General features: G+C 39.9%; 1 protein-coding gene across 1 annotated transcript in view; it reads left to right on the top strand.

Annotated features, from left to right (window-relative positions):
* The window catches only part of CAPN13 (calpain 13), a 49368-nt gene extending 46970 nt beyond the window's left edge, over positions 1 to 2398 (top strand). The window contains exon 21 of the mRNA XM_054514331.1: positions 1856 to 2398. The gene's annotated coding sequence lies outside the window, so the exon portion shown is untranslated. The remainder of the gene's footprint in view (positions 1 to 1855) is intronic.
* The last annotated feature ends 16616 nt before the right edge of the window (positions 2399 to 19014 follow it).

Below are 19014 nucleotides of genomic sequence, written 5' to 3'. Positions count from 1 at the left end.
CTTCATGTCAGGCCTAGAGAGAGACTCTTTTTTCCTCTGGATCTCCCAGTTTTGCTGCTTGGTTCTCCTGAAAGACTTTGCCTTTTCCTGCAGAACTCGTGCTGTTTATAGATCCGAGAGCCATCTCGGCCATGGTGCTTCTGCCAGCCCTCTGTGATGCAGCTGTTCCAGCTGCAGTGTCAAAGTGTTAGTGCTGGTCCCAAACATTTGTCACTGAGGAGAAAGCAGGGAGGAAACCCTTAGTAAAATGTGCAGTGGAGGGGCAGCTGACCCCAGGAATTTGTGGAGCATCCTTGGGCAAATCAGACACTTTCCTGATCAGCCTGGACCAAAAATGGAGCAAAAACCTCAAAGCCATGACATTCTTTGAAATCCATTAGCTGCATCCAGCTAATCCTTCCTACAGACAGGAATTACAATAGCAAATAATACAGGAACAGCATCTCTGGTGTCTCACATCCTGTTTCTGAGGGCAGTTTGCATTGGATGCCAGCTTTGCTGAGAAGTTGGAAAGGGAAATGTGTTACTGGGGTGTAAATTACACTCCCCCAGGGAGAAAGCATGGTAGGTTCAGAGCCGAGGCAGGGATGGTTCCCATGTCTATCACCTCGACTCCAGGACAACATTTGGGCCCTGCTGCTCTTCTCTCTTGGCTCCTGGTTCCATCCAGTGTGTCCAGCTGTGGCAGGAGCTGGGCTTCAGCACTCAGCACTGGGATAGCGGAACAGGACAACCCCCGTGGCAGGGAGAAATGATGAGGAGGACTCCATCTTATCAGAAGGCTAATTAATTACTTTATTATACTATATTATTATACTATTAGTCTATTATTCTATATTACTACTAATATATACTATATTATTCGATTATTATACTATATAATTATTAATTACTTTATTTTACTATATTATTCTATACCACATTACATTATATTACATTACATCTAAACTGAATCTACCAAGCACCCAACTGCACTCCCCTGCACAGCATCTCACGACTGTCAGTGACAGACCCAACACACACCTGGATTCCATTGGTCAGTGAATCAAAACACTCACACCAGAATCCATTCACCAATTCCCTCAGGTAAACAATCTTCCACATTGCATTCCACTTGTGAGCAACACAGGAGCAGTAAATGAGATAAGAATTGGGTTTTTTTCTTTCTCTGAGGTTCAGAGAATGTGAAACCCAGAAATATTCCTGGGAAGAATTGTGCCTTGCTTTTCTCTGTGAAGAGAAATGTGGGGACACTGTGATGCCTTCACCCCTGAGCTCTGCCTGCAAACAGTTGTTTGTTTGAAAGCCTGCCCTTTGCATTCAGAGCTGTGGACAGTGCAAACCTGCATGCTGGTGTGTGGAAACAGAATATGCACAACACTGCACCCAGCATTTGCACTGCAGACTGTCATTAGGTAAATATGAGAAGGACCTCACCTTTGGAGATGAAGTTGCTTAAATTATTACTTGCAAATTATATTCATAGTCTATTTAGTAATCTTTTTTTTTTCCCCATGAATGATTCATAAACTGATCATAACTTCTGGGAATATATAATTAATCATAATTTTCACTTACTGGTTTGGAATGAAATCCTGCCTGCAGGGTGTTTCTAGGCAGCTCACTTGAGCAATTTAGCAGACACTTGCAGCTGGAGCCTGGGCAGTCGTGGCACAGGACCCTCAGAGGATCAGAACTGTTAAAACTGGAGCTTAACAAACTGTGATTGATGTGGGAAAACACACTTGGCACGCTCTGAAAAAATTCTCTTGGCAAAAATATTCCAATTAGAGATTCCCAAAGGCTGACCTGAAGCTGGCTGTGTTCTGAGTGAGTCCCTTTACCTCTGTTTCAGGTGACTTTTCTTCCTCCTCAGCAGAGCACTGTCCAAGGCCATCCCATACAAAAGCCATCCACAGAGTTCTTGAAAAACCACAGTGAAGGAGTGAAGCCAGGGGTCCTCATGCTTGGTGGTACTCCAGGCTGCTGGGATGAAGAGTCCTTTCCAGGCAAACTGGAGGTGCCTTGGAGAGGGAAGAATTGCTAATGAAAGTACTCCATGGGCAAGCTGGAAGTACTTAAAGGTCTGGGCAAGCTGGAAGTGTTGACTGTGATCTCCTCTCATCTTCCTGTAAATGGCACAGAAGTCAGGAACAGCTCCATTAACTCCACTATGAAAAAAGAACAGAGCCATGCCTGTCATGTGAAAGGAGTGTATAAGATGTAGGTTACAAAAACAATTAAGAGACAGTTTTATTTTAATTATTTATTCATTTTCTTCTGTGCCATTTATAAGTGCCAGAAAATGACTGAAGAAATTAGTCCTAATTCATAAATAATACCAGAATCTTTTTGGTTTTCTTTATACTTTTTATTAATAAATTAGGGGGAAAAAAGTCTTATGCATTTTTGAGTTCATCAACTATAGGGATTCCATTTTATTTGCTACAGAGATGGGGTGGCATATTAGAGATATAGAACAAACTGTTCAGTGCTTTTTTCTGACTTCCAGAATCTATATTGGGACTGTTTGGGAGTAGAAAAGTTTATCTGAACTGCATTCTCTTCCTCTGTCCTGATGTCTTTAAAAATGTAGGGCTTCTTCAGACATAATTCCTGCTCAGAAATTTCACTTAAACCTGCAAAATAACTGTAACCTTTCTGTACCCACACATGAACTTCACTTTCATACTTTTTTATCATGGCATTAACAGCAAATTTAGTGAAATTAGGAATCTATTCCACTCAGATATTAAAAAAAAAAAATTATGAAGACACTATTTGTGAAAATGCCAGAAAAGAAGGATGTCAATGGATGAAAGAAATCCCAGGTTGCCATGGCAATATAATTCACACCATGCCTCACCCAGACCCTCTGCACAGGTTTCCATTGAGGCATCCACACATTAGCAACAGATTTACCCATTTGCCAGGGAGATGTTGCACACTGGAGCAACAACTACATCACCAGGTAAAGATGAAACCCAGATTTTTGTTACCATGAGGACACTCTGTGCTGTGTCACTGCCTCTTTCACAGCTTGGAGAGCATTACTCATGTAGGTACATCCTGGGCAAGAGAGCCCACTGAACCCACTCTTCCACTGAAAATTGGAGCAAGGGGAAATCAGTAAAGTTAGACTATTTTAATATTTTTTCCAGTAATTTTTGAACAAACTGATTCCTTCTCCACAGCAAGACTTACACATCCCACCTGAAATCGTTAATCACTAATTAAGCCCTCTGCAAATGTTGGCAAAGGGAGGAGATAAAAAGGGGGCCATGAAAAAATAAATATGCTTTGCTAAAAAGGTTTATTAGTAGAATCATTTCAGAGAAAGGTTTGTGTAGCTTAGCTTGGGATAATTAAAAAACCTTCAAGTACTTCTGGATGACTTCCACCACACAGTTCAGTGGTGCTCAAGATGGCTCAGACCTGCTGGGAAAAAGCTCTTTGTAGCTACAGAGAAGTCATCTCTGTTCAAGTTGCAAAATTCAGTTCAAGTCAACTGCTTTTAAATACTTAAATTCTTCTTGTGTGAAAGTCTCATCTGTAAAAACACCAAGCCATTAAGATTAATCTTAAAAATCTTAATTTGCAGCCCGTGTATTACTTCTCCTTTTGTTGAGATGCATAATTGCCTTTCTGTGGAAGACAATTCTGCCTGTCAGGAGACAAAGATCCTTGTCTCACAACTCAGCCTGGCCACAGACTGAAATGTCTCCTCTTCACTGAAAAGCAGGCACAGACAGCAGGCACCCCTGGTGAGAAACATCACCTATGCATGAGCTGTCTCCCTGCGAGCAGCTGCTGGGGCTGATGCTCTGGGCAGTGTCCCCAGGCACAGAGGGCACCTCCAGCTCCATCCCACCAGCCTTTCACCCCGCTGTGTGTGGCTCTGCACCCCCAGGGACCAAGCCATGGCCCCTCTGGCTTTGCAGGCTGGTGCCTGCAGGCTGATCCTGCGCTGGGGCAGAGTAATAACTCACTGCTGTCAAACCGAGCATGGCTGCCTGTCTATGGCATTGGAAGAATTGGTATTCCACTTGATTTATACCTCCAACTGAGCTAATTAAGCAACAATTCAGGAGGAATCCATCATTGTGACAGACTTGTTGATTAACCATCCCACAAACAAAGTCAAGGGTGTTTGGTAGCCTGAAGAAAAAAAGGGTCAATAAGGGAGAAAAGCAATGATTTGGCCATAATACAGTGGTGATACTGTTATTTCCAAAAGCAACAAGAAGTTTAATACATTTCACAAATACTGGGGCCAACACAGAAAACAAAGGCAGCTCAGATCAGTGGGGTGTTTTAGATAAAGAGAGAAAACTTCTACATTTCATCTTTGTGTGATTAAACTGTGAGCGCCAACTTTATGGGGATGGTGCCCCCTATTAAAATCTTCAGGCCCCTTCATCTGTGTTTGCCAGCTCTGATTGTGAGTGCAGTCCCCATGAGGTTTCTGGCACTTGTGAAGGCTCTGAGATTCATCCAATTATGATAATATCCTCTCTAATTTTTTTGATTAAAATCAGTTCCTAGTCCTCAGGGACACAAGTCTGAGAAGCCCTAAGAGAATCTGCTGTTAGAAATGCAAGAGAAGGGCCTCGAACAAATGCTCTATTTTTAAATCTTCATGAGGCCAATGCCCTCAAGAGGGTAAGAAGCAGGCTGAAGCAGATGAGATTAGTGATGCTGAGCTCCCTAGCACAGGAGATGGGACATAGAGCTGATGAAATTAGATAGGATCTAAGCCAACCATTAGCTTTAGAAGGACTACTCTGGTGCAGAGTGGTGACAGCTGACCCACCAAGAATAATCTCTGCATCTCTGGATCTTGGAGCCCTCCTGTTTACTGCCCTTCTCCTAAGACCCAAGGGCCCCATGTCTTACATCTGCCTGCCAAAGGCTGTGCCCAAATCATGCCAAGATGGACAGAGGAGGAAGTTCTCACATGTCATACCTACAGGGTCTGATTCCTGAGCCAGCAGCCTGGGTCAAGGCTTTCCCATGGCCAGGTTTGGAGCAACTGGACCCCCCTCTCTACCTCTGGCTGTGCCTCAGGTCTCTCACAGAGAACCTGCTGCTGCAATTTATAGAGGAAAAACTATAAAGAGTTTCAAGGAAAAAAAAAAGGCTCATTATTCCATAACAACATGCATGGCTGGAGAGGGGAAAGCTGGGTGAGACCCTGTGGTATTTTCAGGGTTCCCTGTGGCAGGAAGGAAATGATGAGTCTGACTCCATGTTCTTAGAAGGCTTATCTATATATAATATAATATAATATAATATAATATAATATAATATAATATAATATAATATTTAATATTTATATAAAATTTAATATATTATATTAGTTTATATTATATTAGTTTATATTAGTTTATATATAATATATCATATAGAATATATCATATATATATAAATATATATTATATTATGTTATATATTTAATATTTATATAAAATTTAATATATTATTATATTATATTATATTAGTTTAGTTTCATTTCATTTAGTTTCTATAAAATATATAATATATAATATATAGAATAATATAGAATATATAATATAACAATATAATATATTATATTATTTGTTTATATATAATATAAATATAATTATTTACATATAATAATATATTATAATATATAATATTATATATTTGTTTAAATATAATATAAATAACATTGGTTTATATAATATATAATATAATATAATATAATATAATATAATATAATATAATATATTGTTATATTATGTATTATGTATTATGTATTATATATTATATATTATATATTATATATTATATATTATATATTATATATAAACTAATATAAACTAATATAATATATTAAATTTTATATAAATATTAAATATTATATAAAATATATTATATATTATATTATATTATATTATATTATATTATATTATATTATATTATATTATATTATATATTTAATATTCATATAAAATTTAATATATTATTATATTATATTAGTTTAGTTTAGTTTCATTTCGTTTAGTTTCTATAAAATATATAATATATAATATATAGAATAATATAGAATATATAATATAACAATATATTATATTATATTATATTATATTATATTATATTATATTATATTATATTATATTATATTATATTATATTATATTATATTATATTATATTATATTATATTATATTATATTATATTATTTGTTTATATATAATATAAATATAATTATTTACATATAATAATATATTATAATATATAATATTATATATTTGTTTAAACATATAAATAACATTGGTTTATATATTATATTATATTATATTATATTATATTATATTATATTATATTATATTATATTATATTATATTATATTATATTATATTATATTATATTATATTATATTATATTATATATAAGCCTTCTAAGAACATGGAGTCAGATTCATATTCATAGCACCCTGGGGACTTCACCTCAAAATTAAGGATAGCAAATTGGACAGAAGACAAAAAGTCCTGCCTAAGCAATTTACTAGAAAAATAAGAGAACAAAGGAACTAATCACTTCTGTGAGGTGTTTTACCAGGAGCAAGAGCCTGTCGCTCCTGGCTTGTTTTTTCTCTGTATAGAGCTTTGCTAATTTTACTAAAACTTTTCTGTTTCCAACACTACCACAGAAGACATCCTACTAATTTTATGCCATCTGAGGTAGCTGAGCTATCTTGGGTGTGATATAGATCCTCAAGAGCTTAAAAAACCTTGCTCGAAGAGATCATTATATCAGACCCTTTCTCAAAAAAGGTACTTGTCCTTCTCTGAGTAGGAAGCAGATGGAATTTCTGTCAAGAGAGACCCCTCCCCATGTTCAGGTGCCTCAGCAGGGGCACAGACAAATATTAGGATAATTTCTCATTGGATGGGGGGTGCCAGCTCCATCTGGCACTATGGAGCTTTGCCTTAGCACCTCTCTTTAGGATTTCTTTGCTGCAGGGCTGCAGCTGAAACATTTCCCTCTTACCTGGTGTGAAAAATTCCAATCCCTTGTTTTTAAAATTTTAAAAGTTTAATAGTAATAAAATGGTTATAAAAATAGCAATATAATTAGAGTAATTAAAATTTGGACAATTAGGATTAGGACAATATGAGACAATAAAAACAGTTACGGACGTCCGGGTACCTTTTTCTGAGCAAAATAAGCCCAAAAAAGGACCCACGTTAACAGAGGATTAACCCTTAAAAGCAACAGCCTGTTGCATATTCATACACTTCATCCATGATGCAGAAATTCCATTCAAACACAGGATTCTGTCTGGTCAGTGTCAACTTCTTCCTCTGAATCCTGACTGCGTCTTCAAAACTGAGCGAGGCAGGAAGAAGTTCATTTCTCCTGATAATGGAGCAATAAATTCGTTTTTCTCTGAAAGACTGAGGTGCCCTGGGGCTGCTATCCCAGTGCAAGTCCTCTCTTTAAAAAAAGTATCTTACATAGCATAGTTTCTATTTTAACATTATGTTATAACCCTAAACTACATTTAACACACTACTTAAGAAAATTAACACAGCATAACTTTCTAACATAACACATATAATATTCATTTTAATATTTGCCAAAAGCCAATCATAAAATACGTATTTTTCACACCTGGCAATTCCTCACACGAAATACCTTAAGCTGCAATTTCTGGCTGCACTCCTTGCACCTGGTCCCACCCTGCAGGAGCTGCACCTTTTCAGCCCTGGGGAGGGCAGTCCCAAAGCACAGCCGCCTCTTCTCAGCAGGTTTCCCAATGCCCCCACCAGGCTGCCCATTGCCACCCTGTGCCCCTGGTGCCAGCTGTGCCACCAGGATGTCCCCAGCCCGCCGTGGCTCTGGGGTCCCTTTCTGCTGTCTGGCAGTGACATCTAGAGGCTCCCTGGCCTCGGCTCCTGCCTCACTGCTCGCAGCTCTTGGCACGCAGAAACCTGTTCCTCACAAAGCCCTGGGAAGGGCTGCAGTGCTTCAAGGAAGGAGGTGCAAGCCTTAAATCCCAGTCCTTCCCGTGCCCCTCCTTCCCTAAGCCACGGTGGGAAGGATCTTTGTTGTAGCACCCCAAGATAAATTTGATATTGTTTCTGGGATACCAAAGGTCTGGGAGACCCAGCCCGTGTCTTTTCCCCGAGAGAAGAACTGGTCCACGCAAGGCTGGTGCTGGTTAAATGTGAAAAATGTGTATTTTATGATTGGCTTTTGGCAAATATTAAAATGAATATTATATGTGTTATGTTAGAAAGTTATGCTGTGTTAATTTTCTTAAGTAGTGTGTTAAATATAGTTTAGGGTTATAACATAATGTTAAAATAGAAACTATGCTATGTAAGATACTTTTTTTAAAGAGAGGACTGCACTGAGAGTAGCAGCCACAGGACACCTCAATCTTTCAGAGAAAAGAATTTATTGCTCTCTTATCGAGTTCTTCCTGCCTCACTCAGGCCTGAAGACGCCAGTCAGGATTCAGAGGAAGAAGCTGACACTGACCAGACAGAATCCTGTGTTTGAATGGAATTTCTGCATCATGTGTGAGGTGTATGAATATGCAACAGGCTGTGGCTTTTAAGGGTTAATCCTCTGTTAACGTGGGTCCTTTTACTTGCTTTTTTGCCCAGAAAGAGGTACCCGGTCTGTCCATAACTTCTTGTTTTTATTGTCTCATATTGTCCTAATCCTAATTGTCCAAATTTTAATTACTCTAATTATATTGCTATTTTTATAACCATTTTATCACTATTAAACTTTTAAAATTTTAAAAAGAAGTGATTGGCATTTTTCACATTAAATAATACATACAGCTTTCCACTTGAGGAAATATTATTTCCTTGCTTTACATGCCATCCATTAGGTCTGATGCCATCCAGCATCAAAGGCAAAGCTGCCACAGAAATACCTCTGTATCATGGCTGGCTGTGCAAGATGAAAGATTATTGTGCAAACAGTATTATGCATTTTAAAGCCATGCATTCAAGGAAAGGGGAGGAAATATATCATCTCCATAGGCTGAATTATTCAGCCAGATGATGAATGCATCTCCTGAAGCATTCCAGGGTTTGAGCTGAAATACCTACCATGGAGAGAGAGAGAGGGAATACTATTGCCTATATGAAAGGTACTTGGGATTCAGTAGAATGTGTATTCTCTAGGGTGATATTCCACAGGCATTTTGAGTCAGCAGAGCAGATTGCAAACGAGCTTCTAGCCTGAAATCAGTGAAAAAGCAGTTTAGTGGAGTAGAGCTTTCTCACAATAAAAAAATCTGCAGGAATATTGCAGTGAAAAGAGGGAGGAATGCTTCTTGCCCATCCTGTGTCTTAGATCCACCCTCCTCTCCTCTTTACTTTTTGTGTCTGCCTGATGCTGAGGAGTTGGGCTGTGATGATGGCTTCCAGCTCCACAAAGGGAGAAATGCCAAGACAAGGTGGGAGGTCCAGCTGTGGGGTGAACCTTCTCCATCACCCTTGGATTTCATGGCCTAAAACCCCTTCTCCTTATCTCTGAGGTATTGTATTTGCAGGGTGCCCCGATGAAGGCAGGAATGATGAATCTGACTCCATGTTCTCAGAAGGCTAATTTATTATTTTATGATACTATATTATATTAAAGAATGCTATACTATGCTAAAGAATACAGAGAGGATACTTACAGAAGGCTAAAAAGATAATAATGAAAACTTGTGACTCTCTCCAGAGTCCCAACACAGCTTGGCCCCAGTTGGCCAATGAGTGAAAACAACTCACAGCAGAATCCAATGAAACAATCACCTGTGGGTAAACAATCTCCAAACAGATTCCACACAAGCAAAACACAGGAGAAGCAAATGAGATAAGAATTGTTTTCCTTTTTCTCTGAGGCTTCTCAGCTTCCCAGGAGAAGAATCCTGGGTGAAGGGATTTTATCAGAGAATGTGAATGCCACACTGAGGGACACAAGTTACATCTCCACCCATGGAGCAGGAAGGTGCTTTGCTTACCAATGGTGTATATGATTTGCAAGACCTAAATACAGTCATTAACTGGTAGAAATATTAATGTGTCAAGTTGTTTGGGTTTTTGTGGGTTTTTTTTTTCAAACCAGCATTTCATGTGCTCTAGAACTCAGAGGTGATAGGAGATATGAAATGAAACTGAGATTGTCAGGCTGTTTTGATTTTACTGGATTGAAGGAAGAATGGTGAAAAGGAAATTGTAGCTGTGAGTGACAGATTTTTCTTTTTCTGATTTTTTTTTTTTTGCTCCTAGTCACAGGCATAAAAGTTCCCCTTTTTCATTATTATATCAGATGAAACCAAAGGGTTTTTTCCCTCCACTGGTAAAAAAAATTAACAGTTTCAAGCTTTTAGGGTGATCAGTGAAGGCCAGCACAATCTTTATTCAAATTTAGAAGATGAATTGGACACCTTACCCATAGCTCCTTGATATCACTGATTACCACAGAAGTCTGTGGTATTTTCAGGGTCCCCCATCGTGGGGAGGAAATGATGAATCTGACTCCATGTTCTTAGAAGGCTAATTTATTATTTTATTATATCATATTAAAGAATGCTACACTAAAACTATACTAAAGAATAAAGGATACAGACAGAAGGCTTAACAAGATACCAATGAAAACTCGTCACCCCTTCCAGAGTCCCAACACAGCCTGACTGTGATTGGTCATTAATTTAAAACAATTCACACGTTGGATAAACAATCTCCAACCACATTCCAAAGCAGCAAAACACAGGAGAAGCAAATGAGATAATATTGGTTTCTTTTTTTTTTTTCTCTGAGGCTTCTCAGCTTCCCAGGAGAAGAATCCTAGGCAAGGGAATTTTTCAGAAAATATGACAGTGACAGAAGTCCCTTGGCAAAAGCCTTCCACATCAGTCTGAAGATGTTAGGAAACCAAAAGTAACAATGTGCTATGGTGGACCTGGATATTTTCTTCTAGGGCCTGGCTGCCAGGCAGAATTCTCCTTAAAGGCAGCAGGAGGGAATTCTGTACTTCTAGGTGGCCTTTGTAACACTCAGCATTTCAAACTCCTCATCTGGGTGTTGGCTCTGGCCTGGGGAGAGTGTTGTGGTGTTGTGCAGGTCTCCAGGATGAGGTGAGAGATGAGAATTTGACTCCAAGTTCTCAGAAGGCTGATTTATTATTATATTATATTGAAATTATATACTAAAGCAATACTAAAGAAAGAGAAAGGAGACATCAGAAGGCTGGACAAGAATGAATAATAAAAACCCATGACAGACTCAGAGAGTCAGACACAGCTGGTTGTGATTGGCCATTAATTAAAAACAATTCACATGCTGGGTAAACAATTCTCCAAATCACTTTCCAGAGGAGCAAAACATGGAGAAGCTGAGGCTTTTCATCTTCCCAGGAGAAGAAATCCCGGCAAAGGGATTTTTCATAAAATATCATGGTGACAGGAGGGGTTGGCATCATCCCTCCTTCCCAAGAGGAGGCATGAGAAACTCCCAGCACTTTCATGGGGCAGGAGGACAGCGGGTGGCCTGGCTGGAATAAAGAAAGAGGAGAGTGAATGTGAAGTTGGGCATGGCTGGGCCTGGGTACAGGAGAGCAAAGGCAGCGCTTTCTGTGCCACTGCAGAATTTCCTGGTGCAAGCACCAGCCCCTCCAGCAAGTGCCTGTGCCACACACAGGTAACTGCGGGGATGCTCTGGGGAGTTCCTGTGTTTTACTGCCCTGGAAAAAACCATGGGGCCTGGGAAAAGTCACACCAGGCAAACTAGGAGATCTTGGCACACTCCTGCCTGTGGGCCTGGGTCACCACATCCAAAGGAAAATGTTTCCTGCAGGCTCTGCTGCTGCTCCTGGTGCTGACAGGGAGAACCTTCTGGAGGGCTTACAATCCCCCATGTCCTTCCAGACAGCTTACCTGAGAGCTCCTCTCTGCTAACAGGCGCTGGGAACCAGCCCCTCTGGCTCAGCTCTTGGAGAAAATGATGGATCCAGCTCTCCCACTCGTGAACAAGTCCTAGGAAAGGAAGACATCTGCAATCACTCAGCTCTGCTGCTCAGGTGTGAAGCCATGGCTTTGCAGGCACTTCTCAGATAGCAGGCTGGGTTTAAGGCCAAAATCGGAATATGGAATAGAAGAAGCCTTCTCCCATTAAACCACATTTGTAAAAATAATTTCTGGGCTTTTAGCCCTTGTCCAATTTCACTTTAAGGCCTTATTACTCTCCTTGTCCCCAAGGCTGGGAGAGGGTCATGCTGTGGGACAGCAGTCACATCCAAGAGGCAGCAGGCTGAGCAAACAGCTTTGCTTTGTCAAGCTGGAAGCACCAAACTGAGGAAGGCAAGGGCCAGGAGCTGCTTGCAAAGCTGCTGAAAGGTTCAGGCAGCTGTGGTATCACCACTGTGCCTCTGGATGTGCCCTCTGAGCTGCCAGGCTGGTGGTGGATTGACACACATTCCCAGTGACCTGCATTAGAGGGATTCATGAGTCACACATCCCAAAAGAAAAATCATTTCTCTGATGAACATGACAGTGGAGCCCTGGGAAATGTTAAAGATAGACTTTGAAAATGTTGGGCTTTGTGTTTTCTCAGATCACTGCACCTGCGTAAGCAGGATGATAAATTATATAATTGTTAGATGTGATGATTGTTTAGTAACTAAATATAATTATTGTATAATCATGAGAAGAATCATGAGAAACTATGTTAGAAATTTAAGGGGGGAACCACGAGAAGCTATGTTTAGCTGAAATCTGTGTATACAATAGAACAATATAAGTTTAATAATTAACATGAAAGTTATATAAGGATAGAGTATAAAACACGTTCACCTCGAATGCATGGTCAGAATCAGATTTGGGTGGAAAACTACCCCAATTTCCAGAGCTCTTAAATAAAAAGCACCACATATAATCTCTTATGTGATTATGTGTTTTTGAATGCTAACAAACAGACTGCTGTTACTGAAATGGGAATTTTGCATGAGATATTAAGCAAGAGCCTTTGATTATTTGAATTTAATGATGTACTTCTAACAACAAAAAGTAACTGGCATTAGGCCTTCATGCAGATATTCATGGCTTTCAAGGCAACTTTATGGATGAATTGATTCTGTCCAATCAACCAAGGCATAGAAGAATTATTTCCTTCTCCAGCTCCAAAGTGATACAATAAAAAAGGGGATAGGATTTCCAAAACTCCCTTTTACTTTTGACTGAACAATGGAAGAGCTTTTAGAGAAGCCTGAGGCTCAAGTGTACCCAGGGGCAGAAAGTCAGAGGTAGAAATGTTTAGGTCAGGAACAGATTGTTTCTCTTTTATTTTGATGAGATATGCTGAGATTTAATGAAGACTTCATCAACCCAGCCATGTCATGCTAATACAGGAGCTCAGATGGATGGAGCACAACGTTCTTCTCCAGCACAGGGATCTGAAGTGGGAGATCAGGATGGGGATGGTGACAGCTCCCAGAGTTAGGCTGGGATCCAGCTGGGCACGGCTCAGAGGGACACACCAGCAGAAGAACTGGTTTAGTGACAGAGGATTGATCTTGAAGGTCCCTTTCAGCCTAAACCATTCTATGATTTCATGAAAAAAAAAGCACTGAAGGCGTGCAAAGTTTTGGCAAATTGAAATCTCTTGGGTAAAGTATTTGAACAAACTTTTTTTTTTCCCCTCTTGCAATGGATAGATTGTGTAAGAACTTCTGGGAAACAACACGGCTAAAAGTCCCTGTGCTGCTGATAAGCAGACACTCCCCCGAGGCTAATCTCATCTTAATTTGTCAGGGGCGTGTGTTTTAACTACTCAATCATTCGATAAAAGACTTTTATCTCGTTTACAGTAGAGTCACTCCTCTTCCAAGCCCTGTTTGTAGAGGAGTGAATTCCTCCGGGAATTTTAACCCCAGAAGCTTCACCTGAGGAGGTTATTGAAAGAAGGGGTTGTTTGCCCAGCTGCAGGCGGGCAGGAGATGCTGCCGCAGTTCCAGCCGGGAGCTGCAGATGTCAGGATTGAACTGCAGACTCCCAGCCAGACAATGCCTGCAGCCCAGGGACCGAGGTACAGCAGCACCGTGTAGGTGACACTGGGAATGCCACGCTCAAAGCTCGCTTTTCTGAAAAAAATGCGCATTTTATCATTGGCTTTTCGCAAATACTAAAATGAATATTACATGTGTTGTGTCAGAAAGTAATGCTGTAATAATTCTCTTAAGTACTGTGTTAAATATAGTTTAGGGTTATAACAAAGTTAAAAGAGAAACGATGCTATGTAGGATCCTTTTTTCCAAAGAAAGGACTCACACCAGATAGCAGCCACAGGACACCTCAATCTTTCAGAGAAAAGGAATTTATTGCTCCCTTATCAAAGAAACTAATTTCTTCCTGCCTTGCTGAGCCATGAAGACACAGTCAGGATTCAGAGGAAGAAGCTGACACTGACCAGACAGAATCCTGTGTTTGAATGGAATTTCTGCATCATGGATGAGGTGTATGAATATGCAACAGGCTGTTGCTTTTAAGGGTTAATCTTCTGTTAACGTGGGTCCTTTTTCAGGCTTATTTTACCCAGAAAAAGGTACCCAGATGTCCATAATTCTTTGTTTTTATTGTCTCATATTGTCCTAATTAAAATTGTCCAAAATTATTATTACTCTAATTATATTACTATTTTAATAACCATTTTATTATAATTAAACTTAAAATTTTAAAATAAGTGATTGGCATTTTTCACACTTTGGAGGTGTAAAACCCCTCTTGAAAAAAAGATTATTTTCCTCCACAAACGTAGAGCCAATGCTGGTACCACAGGGGTTGCCCTGAAGGTGCTGCACCCCCCGATGTCCACACACAGAAGAGTAAAAAAATGTACAGAGTAAGGCACCAAAGTTAATCAAAGTCTTCTGAGCAGCTTCTGGTTGAGGAATCATTAAATATATAAGGTTACCTTAGTCTGGAGAAGAGCTGCTTACAATGATGTTAGAGAGCAGGTGCATAAAAAAAGACCATTTGTTGCCCTTACCAGAACCAGGAGCAGCAGATAAACCTCTTGCTGGTGTGTGCTGGAGCTGTAACATGCAAAGTGAATCTCCTCCTCGAGCTTAATTCTAGGAGCAATCCTTACCATTTTGAGCAACCACTGAATGATGGCTTGAACAGGGATAGGAATTAACACCCTCACCATCATTCCACTCATCTCCAAATCTGCAAATCCCCCCACCCACGAGCCACTGAAGCCATAATCAAATATTTCCCTAGTGCAAGCAGCTGCCTCGGCATTCGTTGTCTTTTGAAGCAGAACCAGTGTGACATAAACAAATTAAACCAGGCAACATCCTGCCCCTACTGACAAGTCAGATTACACTCTTAACTAGTCCCAGTCCCGTTCCATTCCTGATTCACAGAAGTACTTAATCCCTAGTCACTGCTATCAACAATAATTAAATTCACTGCCACCCATTCTTGTCCTAAATCACTCCACTCAAAATTATTAACTACCATAATCCTTGCCTCAGCAGCTCAGGGAGACTGAACTGGACTAAATCAAACACAGATTTGAAAAGTCTTTTAAGAATTCTCACTTGGGCTGAATAGCCTAATAATTATTATGGCTGTAATAGCCAAACACCCTCTACTAACTTTCTACTTATACTTCCTTAGAAGTTATATATATATATATATATATATATATGTATATATAAGTTAGTATAAGTTTTTTATATATTATATATAAAAGTTTATATATATATAAATAAAAAATAGATATATATAAAAATAGCTTATATATACTAACTTTCTACTTATATATATAAAAGTAATAAGGAAGTGTAAGTTTTTTATAGATTATATATAAAAAGTTTATATATAAATATAAATAGTTTATATATACTAACTTTCTACTTATACTTCCTGATAATTGCCCCAACAGTCCTTGCTCTTAACACAAACAAAGCTCAACACCTACAAGTGATAATGGCCTAAAGAAGGAAAATATGGGTGAGAGCACATGAGACAGAGACTACTCCCCCCAACCTTCACGTGGCAACAGAACAACTTCACTTTCTCAATCCCTCCCTTATATAGGGCGTTTGCAAGACCCAGTCTGGATGCTCTCATTGGTTTGAACCCCTTCAGGTCCTGGCCAGTGAGGTGGCTGCAGCCTTGGGAGATATTTGGTTGGCCAACACCCTTGTCAATCACTGTAACATCCAGGCACAGAGTAAAAATCTCAATATTAGCTTTAGGCTTCCTAGCAGGACTTCCCCTGCTACCAAATTCCTGTTTAAATTACTTATTGTTGAAAAACTTACTGAGCACATAATGACCAAAACGGATACAGTCATTGTCATGCTCTCACTACTAGGGTTGCTCCTGTGCCTTCTCCTCACATAATATTCACCAAACACACTGCCAGCACTCCAAAGAAAAGCCCTAACAACAATTCTGTGCCTATCACTAACCAAAATCCTGCCCAACAAAATACATAAACCTAGATGACCACATCCCTAACAAAAAATAAGCCCTAACAATTGAAACTGCTAGTTAATAGAGTTAAGCCTAAACATCTCTAGCATTAACCCTAACGACTGTATCTCTATCCCTAAAAATATTTCAACTAACCCCTCACCTTAAATTTAAGCTCAACCCTTGTCCTAACCCTACATGTAACCAAAATGACTGTAAATCTAATATTAACTCCACTACCTAATGCTATCCCTATCAACAGTAACCCTAACCCTGAACTCAAAGGTAACTCTAACTTTATCCCTCATGACTGTAATCCTTAAACTCAAGCCTAACCATAACACAAACCCTTCACCTAAAACCCTAACACTGACCATAACCCTAACCCTCTCTTTAGCGCTGTTTGCTGTAACTAAACCTTAAAATGGCTCTTAAACACAACCACACACAAAGGGAGTATAAAGGGAAGGTGAGGACTTACAGAAAGTGGCTCACCAGTACCCTCAGGACCATGCTCCCTGAATTTTGCAGAATCCTGGGACTAAGAACCACAGAGCCTACTGGGCCTGAGTCCCAGCAGCATGAGGCTGGGCATGATGCTGGGTGCTTTGGTGCCTGGCATTATGTAATCACCAAGTCCTCTGAGCAGGGATCCCTGAAGGATGATTTTGATGATCTCTTTGGTAGTGACTGGTTAGAATCTTTCCAATCTTTCTCTTGTTGGCAGCAGAACACACTGCTGATTATGTATTTTGATCCTGAGTTCCTGATCTGCAGGGCAATGCCCACTAAAAGGTGAGCAACAGACTCTCAGCTGGAAATTGCCTTGTGGGGTACATTCCTCATTTTAAATGGTAAGGCACTAATAATATTCTTGTTGGGAATGCCTCCAATGGATGGAGGGAAATGTTAATGCATTCCAGTTGTTACTAATTTTGTCCTTTTCAAAGCTGCTAATGTGGGAAGATGGGTAAATTTGGTGCATGCCTCAGGGGGATTTGATTTTCAGTGATCATGGGCATTGAATTAAATTGTATTTTATTAATTGTTATATAACACTGTATATTACTGCTTCTTTCACTTATGTTCCTGACATGGCAATGTGGTATAGTGCAAAAATTCATCCTTCCTCCAGTCACTACATCTCCAAAGGATGGTATTTGGAGACAAAACCTTCCATTCAGAGACTAGGGTCTCACCACAGACTGCTTCTGGAATGTTACTTTCTTGCTTCCAGATGGATGGAATTTGGTTTTCCTCTCCTCCTGGAGCAATCCACAACTTGCTGAATTGATTCTCTGTACCTTCTCAATGAATTATCAATTTTATAGTTTTGGCAGAGGAGTTTGGTGCAGTCAATTTGCATTTCCATCTCTTTCCCAAGGTCTGAGGTGAGGCTGACTGGCCTGGTTTCCTGGGTTGTCCTTCTTGACAATGGATATATTACCTGCCTTTTCTCAGTCACTGGGAGCATCCCCCTTCATGGATGTGACCTTTTAAGGGTGATGAAAAGTGGCCTTGTGGCATCTGCCAGCACTTTGAGTACTCTCAAGGTTCAGCCCACATGGTACAGGATCACAGGAGGAGTGTTGTTGAAAGGGAGCACAGTGGCTCACCTGCTCCAACCTCCCTGCTCAAGGACGGTGCTCCCAGAGTGTTGCAATCCTGGATTCTGAGAATTTTAAACCTTCTGTGCTTAAAGGCACAGACCCACAAGAGAACACTGCATTTGATCCTGTGAAGAAGGTTTCCAAAATTGATTGACAGTGCTGGGATTATGGGTGTGTAGTTGGTTAGAAGTGTGTAATATCACAGGCTGGAAAACTTAGTTTGGGATTTTAGATATATAGAAATAAATATGAAGCAAGATGGAGGTTTTAGGGTGGAGGCAGGTTGTTCTTCTTTACCTTCTTCCTTCTTCTTCATGGGTTTGGGTGATATTTTGTAATTGGACAGAAAAGTCTGTATTGTGGGCCTCCAGGGATCAGTTATTGGGTTAAAGGGGAAAATAATCTAGGTGTCCTTTCTTAATTGGATAGTTTAGTCTTAAAAGACCTTGTAACAAGAGATTTTTGGCCATTTTGTGCCTTGCTAATGAAAAGCTGCCAAACTCATCGTTGTAAGACTGTTTTACTGATAAGAAATAATAAACACCTGAGTCTGAACATGAACTACTGTCTCCAGTGCCTTCAATGCAGACCCAGAGAAATCAAAACCAGAGCATGTGGTACAGGAATGACAACTGAAGAAGCCCTTCTTGTTGTCCTTGACTCAGGTAGGTGGTTTGACTGGCACAGTACAAGCTGTCCTGTTTGTCCTAGCACAGGTGTCCCACAGGCTCAGGGAGGACAGAAACCTCCCACAGAGCAGGAGAGCAAGGTTTGATCATGATGTTCAGTACAAACACTCCATGAGAGCAGAGATTCACAACCCTGACTCAGGTTTTAAGCAGACATCCAGGAGACAGGGAAGGAGGAACCGCAGGCATGAGTCTCCACATAAGCAGCTTAGGCATCTAGGATGCTCTGCTCCATCCCCAACAACCTGGGAAAT

The sequence above is a fragment of the Molothrus ater genome, chromosome 3 (genome assembly GCF_012460135.2).
Source record: "Molothrus ater isolate BHLD 08-10-18 breed brown headed cowbird chromosome 3, BPBGC_Mater_1.1, whole genome shotgun sequence".
Classification (NCBI taxonomy): Eukaryota; Metazoa; Chordata; class Aves; order Passeriformes; family Icteridae; genus Molothrus; species Molothrus ater.
This window is presented reverse-complemented; position numbering and strand designations above follow the sequence as displayed.